Consider the following 11,343-nt stretch of genomic DNA (forward strand, 5'->3'; position numbering starts at 1 on the left):
CCACTGAGCCACCATGCTGCCCTTAGCATACATTTGCTATGCATGGTTGCTAAAATGGACAGAGATGTCAGCAGAGAGCACTGTGCTTGTGATGTCATCAGTGTTCCAAAAAGAAAGGAATTTCCTCTGTAGCATTCAGCAGCTAATAAGTACTGGAAGGATTAAGATTTTTTAATAGAAGTAATTTACAAATATGTTTAACTTTCTGCCACCAGTTGATTTAAAAGAAAAAAGGTTTTCACCGGAGTACCCCTTTAAATTATGGTACAGAACAGCAGGTAAGAATGCCAACGGTCTGGAGAAAAGAGCGCCAATCTCGCTGATATAATAATAATAATAGATGGATGTCTACATCAGTGTTTTCCAAACAGTGTGCCTCCAGCTGTTGCAAAACCACAACTCCCAGCATGCCCGGACAGCCAAAGGCTGTCCGGGCATGCTGGGAGTTGTAGTTTTGCAACAGCTGGAGGCACACTGTTTGGAAAACAATGGCCTATGCAAACATTAAAGGGGTACTTTTTATTTATTTATTTTTTAAAGGAACTGGTACCAGAATTATTTTCTTTTTGAATTTCTTTTTCGTCTTGTCCACAGTGACACCTCTGTCCGTCTCAGGAACTGTCCAGAGCAGCATAGGTTTGCAATGGGGATTTTCTCCTGCTCTGGACAGTTCCTGAGACGGGCATCGGGTGTCAGCAGAGAGCACTGTGCACAAGACAAAAAAAAGAAATTTAAAAAGAAAAGAATTTCCTTTGTAGCATACAGCTGCTAATAAGTACTGGAAGGACAAATATTTTCTAATAGAAGTAATTTACAAATCTGTTTGACTTTCTGGCACCAGTTGATTTAAAAAAAAAAATGTTTTCCACCGGAGTACCCCTTTAAGGCTAAATTAAATCTTTTTATAATAGTTTCCAAGGGAGGGACATACAATGCATTCGGAAAGTTTTCAGACCCTTTTTTTTCCCCACTTTTTTGTTATGTCGCTCCTTGGGCGAAAATTAAATAAATTCAAAAAATCTAGTTTTCGCCATCATTCTGCACTTAGAAACCTATAATCACAATTTTTTAGAAATGTTGGCAAATCTATAAAAAAAAAAGTATTCAAACCCTTTGCTATTACACTTAAAATGTATCTATGGCTCCTCCCATTTTTCCTGGTCATCACTGAGATGTTTCTCCACCTTGGTCGGAGTCACTTGTGGTAAATATATCTGATTGGACAATACACAGCCCTGTCTATATAAGGTCTCACAGCTGACAATGTATATGAGAGCAAACACCAAGACATGAGGGGGAAAGAACTGCATGTAGAGCTCAGACACAGCCCTGTCAATCAATATAAGGTCTCACAGCTGACAATGTATATGAGAGCAAACACCAAGACATGAGGGGGAAAGAACTGCATGTAGAGCTCAGACACAGCCCTGTCTATATAAGGTCTCACAGCTGACAATGTATATGAGAGCAAACACCAAGACATGAGGGGGAAAGAACTGCCTGTAGAGCTCAGACACAGCCCTGTCTATATAAGGTCTCACAGCTGACAATGTATATGAGAGCAAACACCAAGACATGAGGGGGAAAGAACTGCATGTAGAGCTCAGACACAGCCCTGTCAATATAAGGTCTCACAGCTGACAATGTATATCAAACACCAAGCCATGAGGCGGAAAGAACTGCCTGTAGAGCTCAGACACAGTCCTGTCTATATAAGGTCTCACAGCTGACAATGTATATCAGAGCAAACACCAAGCCATGAGGAGGAAAGAACTGCCTGTAGAGCTCAGACACAGCCCTGTCTATATAAGGTCTCACAGCTGACAATGTATATCAGAGCAAACACCAAGCCATGAGGCGGAAAGAACTGCCTGTAGAGCTCAGACACAGCCCTGTCTATATAAGGTCTCACAGCTGACAATATATATGAGAGCAAACACCAAGCCATGAGGGGAAAAGAACTGCCTGTAGAGCTCAGACACAGCCCTGTCTATATAAGGTCTCACAGCTGACAATGTATATCAGAGCAAACACCAAGCCATGAGGAGGAAAGAACTGCCTGCAGAGCTCAGTCACAGCCCTGTGTATATAAGGTCTCACAGCTGACAATGTATATTAGAGCAAACACCAAGCCATGAGGGCGAAAGAATTGCCTGTAGAGCTCAGACACAGCCCTGACTATATAAGTCTCACAGCTGACAATGTATATCAGAGCAAAAACCAAGCCATGAGGGGGAAAGAACTGCCTGTAGAGCTCAGTCACAGCCCTGTGTATATAAGGTCTCACAGCTGACAATGTATATCAGAGCAAACACCAAGCCATGAGGGCGAAAGAATTGCCTGTAGAGCTCAGACACAGCCCTGACTATATAAGTCTCACAGCTGACAATGTATATCAGAGCAAACACCAAGTCACAAGAAGGAAAGAACTGCCTGTAGAGCTCAGACACAGCCCTGTCTATATAAGGTCTCACAGCTGACAATGTATATCAGAGCAAACACCAAACCATGAGGCGGAAAGAACTGCCTGTAGAGCTCAGACAAAGCCCTGTCTATATAAGGTCTCACAGCTGACAATGTATATCAGAGCAAAAACCAAACCATGAGAGGGAAAGAACTGCCTGTAGAGCTCAGACACAGCCCTGTCTATATAAGGTCTCACAGCTGACAATGTATATCAGAGCAAAAACCAAACCATGAGAGGGAAAGAACTGCCTGTAGAGCGCAGACACAGCCCTGTCTATATAAGGTCTCATAGCTGACAATGTATATCAGAGCCAAAACCAAGACATGAGCTGGAAAGAACTGCCTGTAGAGATCAGAGACAGCCCTGTCTATATAATGTCTCAAAGCTGACCATGTATAGCAGAGCTAAATACCAAGCCATAAGGTGGAAAGAACTTCCTGTAGAGCTCAGACACAGCCCTGTCTATATAAGGTCTCACAGCTGACAATGTATATCAGAGCAAACACCAAGCCATGAGGGGGAAAGAACTGCCTGTAGAGCTCAGACACAGCCCTGTCTATATAAGGTCTCACAGCTGACCATGTAAAGCAGAGCTAAAAGCCAAGCCATGAAGAGGGGAAAGAACTGCCTGTAGAGCTCAGGGACAGGATTGTGTGGAGACACAGATCTGGAGAAAGGGACAAAACATTTTTTGTTGCACTGAAAGTTCCCAAGAGCGCAGTGTCCTCCATAATTCTTACACGTCAACACTATTTGTAAAATTTACTGCAAAAGTTTACACACCCTGATTTTCCTGGATTTTCCTGAAACACTTCCCCATCTATCATTAATCACACATGGAAATCTGACATGATGGAGAAGTCTCTATCTTTATGACCCTTCTGATGCTACTTCCCTAATCCTGTTCCATAAATATAATATAATATTATTCTTTGCTTCAGATGATGGAATTAATTTACATATAGATAATTATATCAAATGTATTAAGGCTGGTGGGGGTGGGGAGGTTCTACTTTGGGTTAGATTTGGTGCTGTACGATACATGGATTACATGGGATGTTAAAAGGGTACTCCGTGGGAAAAGAAGGTTTTCAAATCAACTGATGCCAGAAAGTTAAACAGATTTGTACATTCCTGCTATTTAAAAATCTTAATCCTTCCAGTACTTATTAGCTGCTGTATGCTCCACAGGAAGTTGTGTAGTTCTTTCTGGTCTGACCACAGTGCTCTCTGCTGACACCTCTGTCCATGTCAGGAACTGTCCAGAGCAGGAGAGGTTTGCTATGGGGATTTATTCCTGCTCTGGACAGTTCCTGATGTGGCAGCAGAGAGCACTGTGGTCAGACAGAAAAGAACTACACAACTTCCTTGTGAAGCATACAGCAGCTGATAAGTCATTTACAAATCTGTATAACTTTCTGGCACCAGTTGATTGTAAACATTTGTTTTACACTTGTTTTCTACAGGAGTACCCCTTTAATAGAAATTGTCCTTGCACATTGATCATGACAGGAAATGTATGACATAACGAAAATAGAGGTCGATTTCACGGAACAGTGCCACTCCTGGTCATAGGTTGAGTCTTGTATTACAGTTCAGCCCTATTTACTTTAATGCTGCTATACCAGATAAGGCCACAATACAATGGTGGTGCTACATTAGATCTTTTTTGTCTAATATCTACATATTAATATGAATTAATCCATAGGTAAAAGAAGACAATAATATGCAAAACCAATGCCGGTGCCATGTACAAAAGATTTAGGCAAATAATTCCTTTACTTCCTGATACGAACAGTCAATAACCCGACACAAACATAGATGACTATCTTTCCATGTAATACATGAACGGCTCCGGGCTACCAGAGAGGAGAAGCTCTCGGATATATAAATAGGGAAAGCAAATAAATTCCACCTGCCTGATCCCTGCAGCTCATGTTCTGCTGTGGCCCGTCCCTGCTGTTCTGCATTTGCCGATCCCTGCTGTTCTGCTGGTGCCTGTCCCTGCTGTTCTGCTTGTGCCCATCTCTGCTGTTCTGCTGGTGCCCCGTCCCTGCTGTTCTGCTGGTGCCCCGTCCCTGCTGTTCTGCTGGGGCCCGTCCCTGCTGTTCTGCTTGTGCCGATCCCTGCTGTTCTGCATGTGCCGATCCCTGCTGTTCTGCTGGTGCCCCGTCCCTGCTGTTCTGCTTGTGCCGATCCCTGCTGTTCTGCATGTGCCGATCCCTGCTGTTCTGCTGGTGCCATGTCCCTGCTGTTCTGCTTGTGCCTGTCCCTGCTGTTCTGCTTGTGCCGATCCCTGCTGTTCTGCATGTGCCGATCCCTGCTGTTCTGCTGGTGCCATGTCCCTGCTGTTCTGCTTGTGCCTGTCCCTGCTGTTCTGCTTGTGCCCATCCCTGCCGTTCTGCTGGGGCCCATCCCTGCTTTTCTGCTTGTGCCCATCTCTGCTGTTCTGCTTGTGCCCATCCCTGCTGTTCTGCATGTGCCGATCCCTGCTGTTCTGCTGGGGCCTCGTCCCTGCTTTTCTGCTGGTGCCCATCTCTGCTGTCCTGCTGGTGCCTGTCCCTGCTGTTCTGCTGGGGCCCGTCCCTGCTTTTCTGCTGGTGCCCATCTCTGCTGTCCTGCTGGTGCCTGTCCCTGCTGTTCTGCTGGGGCCCGTCCCTGCTTTTCTGCTGGGGCCCGTCCCTGCTTTTCTGCTGGTGCCCCGTCCCTGCTGTTCTGCTGGTGCCTGTCCCTGCTGTTCTGCTGGTGCCTGTCCCTGCTGTTCTGCTTGTGCCCATCTCTGCTGTCCTGCTGGTGCCTGTCCCTGCTGCTCTGCTGGTGCCCGTCCCTGCTATTCTGCTGGTGCCTGTCTCTGCTGCTCTGCTGGTACCTGTCCCTGCTGGTGTCTGTCCCTGCTGTTCTGCTGGTACCTGTCCCTGCTGGTGCCCGTCCCTGCTTTTCTGCTGGGGCCCGTCCCTGCTTTTCTGCTGGTGCCCCGTCCCTGCTGTTCTGCTGGTGCCTGTCCCTGCTGTTCTGCTGGTGCCTGTCCCTGCTGTTCTGCTGGTGCCTGTCCCTGCTGTTCTGCTGGTGCTTGTCCCTGCTGTTCTGCTGGTGCCCGTCCCTGCTGTTCTGCTGGTACCTGTCCCTGCTGGTGCCTGTCCCTGCTGTTCTGCTGGTGCCTGTCCCTGCTGGTGCCTGTCCCTGCTGTTCTGCTGGTGCCTGTCCCTGCTGTTCTGCTGGTGCCCATCCCTGCTGATTGATCTGCTGGTGCCCGTCCCTGCTATTCTGCTGGTGCCTGTCCCTGCTGATTGATCTGCTGGTGCCCTTCCCTGCTGGAGGCACCCTGGTTGGGAAACACTGACATAGACAGTGATTACAGCTTCCAGCATCTCTTTCTTACTTTTACTTATTTTTCTTTAATCCTGACCTTTTCCTATTTTTGGATGACATTTTGGGGATTCAGAACCAATTCCCAGGTTTCCATAGAATTATGGTCTCAACATACAATGGTCGTCCTGGAACCAATTAATATTGTAACTTGAGGGACCACTGTAGTTATATTCTTGTATACAGGAGGAAATATTATAGTAGTTATAATCTTGTATATAGGAGACAGTATTATAGTAGATATATTCTTGTATATAGGAGACAGTATTATAATAGTTATATTCTTGTATATAGGAGACAGTATTATAGTAGTTATATTCTTGTATATAGGAGCAATATCATAGTAGTTATATTCTTGTATATAGGAGACAGTATTATAGTAGACATATTCTTGTATATAGGGGCAGTATTATAATAGTTATATTCTTGTATATAGGAGACAGTATTATAGTAGTTATATTCTTGTATATAGGAGCAGTATTATAGCAGTTATATTCTTGTATATAGAAGCAGTATTATAGTAGTTATATTCTTGTATATAGGAGCAGTATTATAGTAGTTATATTCTTGTATATAGGAGGCAGTATTATAGTAGATATATTCTTGTATAGGGGGCAGTATTATAGTAGTTATATTCTTGTATACAGGAGGCAGTATTATAGTAGTTATATTCTTGTATATAGGGGGCAGTATTATAGTAGTTATATTCTTGTATATAGGAGCAGTATTATAGTAGTTATATTCTTGTATATAGGAGCAGTATTATAGTAGTTATATTCTTGTATATAGGAGGCAGTGTTATAGTAGTTATATTCTTGTATATGAGCAGTATTATAGTAGTTATTCTTGTATATAGGAGCAGTATTATAGTAGTTATATTCTTGTATATAGGGGGCAGTATTATAGTAGTTATATTCTTGTATATAGGAGCAGTATTATAGTAGTTATATTCTTGTATATAGGAGCAGTAATATAGTAGGTATATTCTTGTATATAGTAGACAGTATTATAGTAGTTATATTCTTGTATATAGGGGGCAGTATTATAGTAGATATATTCTTGTATATAGGAGCAGTATTATAATAGTTATATTCTTGTATATAGGAGGCAGTATTATAGTAGTTATATTCTTGTATATAGGAGCAGTATTATAGTAGTTATATTCTTGTACATAGGAGCAGTATTATAGTAGTTATATTCTTGTATATAGGAGCAGTATTATAGTAGTTATATTCTTGTATATAGGAGGCAGTATTATACTAGTTATATTCTTGTATATGAGCAGTATTATAGTAGTTATATTCTTGTATATAGGAGCAGTATTATAGTAGATATATTCTTGTATATAGGAGCAGTATTATAGTAGTTATATTCTTGTATATAGGAGGCAGTATTATAGTAGTGATATTCTTGTATATAGGAGCAGTATTATAGTAGTTATATTCTTGTATATAGGAGGCAGTATTATAGTAGTTATATTCTTGTATATAGGAGGCAGTATTATAGTAGTTATATTCTTGTATATGAGCAGTATTATAGTAGTTATATTCTTGTATATAGGGGCAGTATTATAGTAGTTATATTCTTGTATATAGGAGCAGTATTATAGTAGTTATATTCTTGTATATAGGAGCAGTATTATAGTAGTTATATTCTTGTATATAGGAGCAGTATTATAGTAGTTATATTCTTGTATATAGGAGGCAGTATTATAGTAGTTATATTCTTGTATATAGGAGGCAGTATTATAGTAGTTATATTCTTGTATATGAGCAGTATTATAGTAGTTATATTCTTGTATATAGGGGCAGTATTATAGTAGTTATATTCTTGTATATAGGAGCAGTATTATAGTAGTTATATTCTTGTATATAGGAGCAGTATTATAGTAGTTATATTCTTGTATATAGGAGCAGTATTATAGTAGTTATATTCTTGTATATAGGAGCAGTATTATAGTGCATATATTATTGTAAATGTTGGCAGTTTTATAGATTTTCTTTAATATGAGGAAGTAATCTATGTATGTGTCTTTGTATGATAACTGTGGCAGTCACTTTGTGTCTTTTTTTACACTTCTCTTGTGTCTCAATGGGTCTGAGGTTCATTCTTGCAGATTTATATTGTATATAACGACTACACTTTGAATAATTTGTTGGTTTGGACTTTCGGTAGAATTCTGCTCAGTAAATGTCCGATTGTTCATATCCTTATTTTTTGAAGTGGGGAAACTTTTGTGGTTTTCCTTCTTGTTCTTCTTCCTCATAATTCCATCATTTTATGGTGACATTTAACTAGAGTAAAGCTACTTATAAAAATAGTTGTGAAGAAGTGAGATTTTTTGTAAGGCTCTTATTATTATTAAAGGGGTATTCTGGATAAAAAATGTTTTTACTTAAACCAGTGGTCTAATAAAGTTACAAGGATATGTAATATAAGTCTGCTAAAAAAAAAAATGTACCCTTGCTGTGTAATCTTGACTGCTACAGGTAGGACCGCTCGCTCTGGTGTTTATAGGACAATGAGTCTCACCGATTCTGCACAGGAGGTGCCTCGACCTTTACTAGTAGCTGATTTGGAGGCATACGGAATTAAAGGGGTATTCCAGGAAAAAACTTTTTTTTATATATATATCAACTGGCTCCAGAAAGTTAAACCGATTTGTAAATTACTTCTATTAAAAAATCTTAATCCTTTCAGTACTTATGAGCTTCTGAAGTTAAGGTTGTTCTTTTCTGTCTAAGTGCTCTCTGATGACACGTGTCTCGGGAACCGCCCAGTTTAGAAGAGGTTTGCTATGGGGATTTGCTTCTAAACTGCTTCTAAAGTTTCCCGAGACACGTGTCATCAGAGAGCACTTAGACAGAAAAGAACAACCTTAACTTCAGAAGCTCATAAGTACTGAAAGGATTAAGATTTTTTAATAGAAGTAATTTACAAATTGGTTTAACTTTCTGGAGCCAGTTGATATATATAAAAAAGTTTTTTTTCCCCTGGATAACCCCTTTAATGTAGCATTAAAGGGGTACTCCGCTGCTCAGCGTTTAGAACAAAGTGTTCCAAACGCTGGAGCCGATGCTGGGAGCTCGTGACATCATAGCCTCGCCCACTCATGAAGTCACGCCCCGCCCCCTCAATGCAAGTCTATGGGAGGGGGCGTGACAGCCGTCACGCCCCCTCCCATAGACTTGCATTGAGGGGGCGGGGTGCAACGTCTTGAGGGGGCGGGACCCTGACATCACGAGCTCCCGGCGCCGGCAGAGGAGTACCCCTTTAATGCTACATTAAAGGGGTTATCCAGGAAAAAAAACTCATTTATACATATCAACTGGCTCCAGAAAGTTAAACAGCGTTGTTCCAAACGCTGAGCAGCGGAGTACCCTTTTAACTTCATTTCTACAATATGAACTAAAATCCCACACAGAGCTGGTTGTTTGTTTGTAGCGCTGTAAGGAACGTCCGCCATATCCAGGCCCGGCAGATGAGGATCTGGAGAGTTGTGACTATGACCTGCCCAACATTATATATGTAGATACAGGCATAGGAGGGGTTAATAAATACTTTGCTATTCTTCAGCATCACTTACACTATTTTAAATGGGCACATTAAGAATCAAAAACTTTCTATATGTTGCACATCTTGGCAAAACATGCAAAACAAAGCTTCCCATACGTCACTGACCTACGCCAAAACTATAAATAAATCACCGAAAAAATAGCGTACAAAGATCATTGATAAGACAAAACTTTATTGACATAAATGCGACGACAAACAAGACAAGAATAAAAATCACATAAAATGGAAAGTGCTATGGTGGAATCTGACAGAAATGGGGCCATGGACGCAAATAGTAAATGTGCAACGTACAAAGTACAGCAAGGTCTATGAAAAGTGCTACTGCTCCTTTAAGAAGGAGAACATAACAGCAGCATTAAGAAAGTGCTTTATAGGAGGTATGTAATGTAAACCATCCAATGCTCCATCGCTATAGTACAGCAGCAATAATGAGATAAAGTGCATTCAGTAAGATATACAAGCTGATCAATACTAAAACAAGTGCAAAAAGGTACAAAATGTAAACATGTGGCACACTGGTCACCAATAGTGAGAGCAAGTGCAACTCCACTGTAATGGGATGTTGGAGGCCTGCACGTTGCACTTACTCTCACTATTGGTGACCTGTGTGCCACATGTTTACATTTTGTACCTTTTTGCACTTGTTTTAGTATTGATCAGCTTGTATATCTTACTGAATGCACTTTATCTCATTACTAGCTGAGTACCCGGTGTTGCCCGGTTTTTCCTTCCTAATCCTAATCAACAGAGGAAGCTTTTGACTTCATATCCCGTCCTCATATATTGTTGTCATATCCCAACCCCATATGCCGACCTCCTATCCTGTCCTCCTATCTCGACCTCCTATCCCGTCCTCATATCCCATCCTCCCAGGGCTCGAGTCCTGCAGGAACTCACAGGAACGGCGTTCCTTTGCTTTTTCCAGAGGAGGAACGCCATCCCTGTTACACTAGTCCTGCAGGACTGACCTCTGGATTATTCTTACCCTCCCCTGGCCCGGACTGCTAGATGCTGGAGACGTAGGACCCGTAGGACCTTTGATGATGTCACCATCACATGTTGTGGGCGGAGCTTAGCTGTGGCGGAGAGGAAAGATCATGGCTGAAGGACCTGTGTGATGCTGTGGAGGAGGCGGGGCTAAGCTGGAGGAGAGGTCACCCCAGTAAGGTAATAACATGGAAGGAGGTTTGTTACAGTGTGTCACCCCAGTAGTAAGGAGATTACATGAGGAGGAGGTTTGTTACAGTGTGTCACCCCAGTAGTAAGGAGATTACATGAGGAGGAGGTTTGTTACAGTGTGTCACCCCAGTAGTAAGGAGATTACATGAGGAGGAGGTTTGTTACAGTGTGTCACCCCAGTAGTAAGGAGATTACATGGGGAGGAGGTTTGTTACAGTGTGTCACCCCAGTAGTAAGAAGATTACATGAGGAGGAGGAGGTTTGTTACAGTGTGTCACCCCAGTAGTAAGGTGATTACATGAGGAGGGGGGGTGGTTGTTACAGTGTGTCACCCCAGTAGTAAGGTGATTACATGAGGAGGAGATTTGTTACAGTGTGTCACCCCAGTAGTAAGGTGATTACATGAGGAGGAGGTTTGCGACAGTGTGTCACCCCAGTAGTAAGGTGATTACATGAGGAGGAGGTTTGTTACAGTGTGTCACCCCAGTAGTAAGGAGATTACATGAGGAGGAGGTTTGTTACAGTGTGTCACCCCAGTAGTAAGGAGATTACATGAGGAGGAGGTTTGCTACAGTGTGTCACCCCAGTAGCAAGGTGATTACATGAGGTGGAGGTTTGTTACAGTGTGTCACCCCAGTAGTAAGGAGATTACATGAGGAGGAGGTTTGTTACAGTGTGTCACCCCAGTAGTAAGGTGATTACATGAGGAGGAGGTTTGTTACAGTGTGTCACTCAAGTAGTAAGGAGATTACATG

The 11,343-nt window shown here is 42.1% G+C and overlaps 1 protein-coding gene across 1 annotated transcript in view; it reads right to left on the reverse strand.

Annotated features, from left to right (window-relative positions):
- The window catches only part of LOC130272905 (scinderin-like), a 154,461-nt gene that overhangs the window by 82,735 nt on the left and 60,383 nt on the right, over positions 1–11,343 (reverse strand). The gene's annotated exons all lie outside the window — the stretch shown is intronic.

This window comes from Hyla sarda, chromosome 5 (assembly GCF_029499605.1).
Source record: "Hyla sarda isolate aHylSar1 chromosome 5, aHylSar1.hap1, whole genome shotgun sequence".
Classification (NCBI taxonomy): domain Eukaryota; kingdom Metazoa; phylum Chordata; class Amphibia; order Anura; family Hylidae; genus Hyla; species Hyla sarda.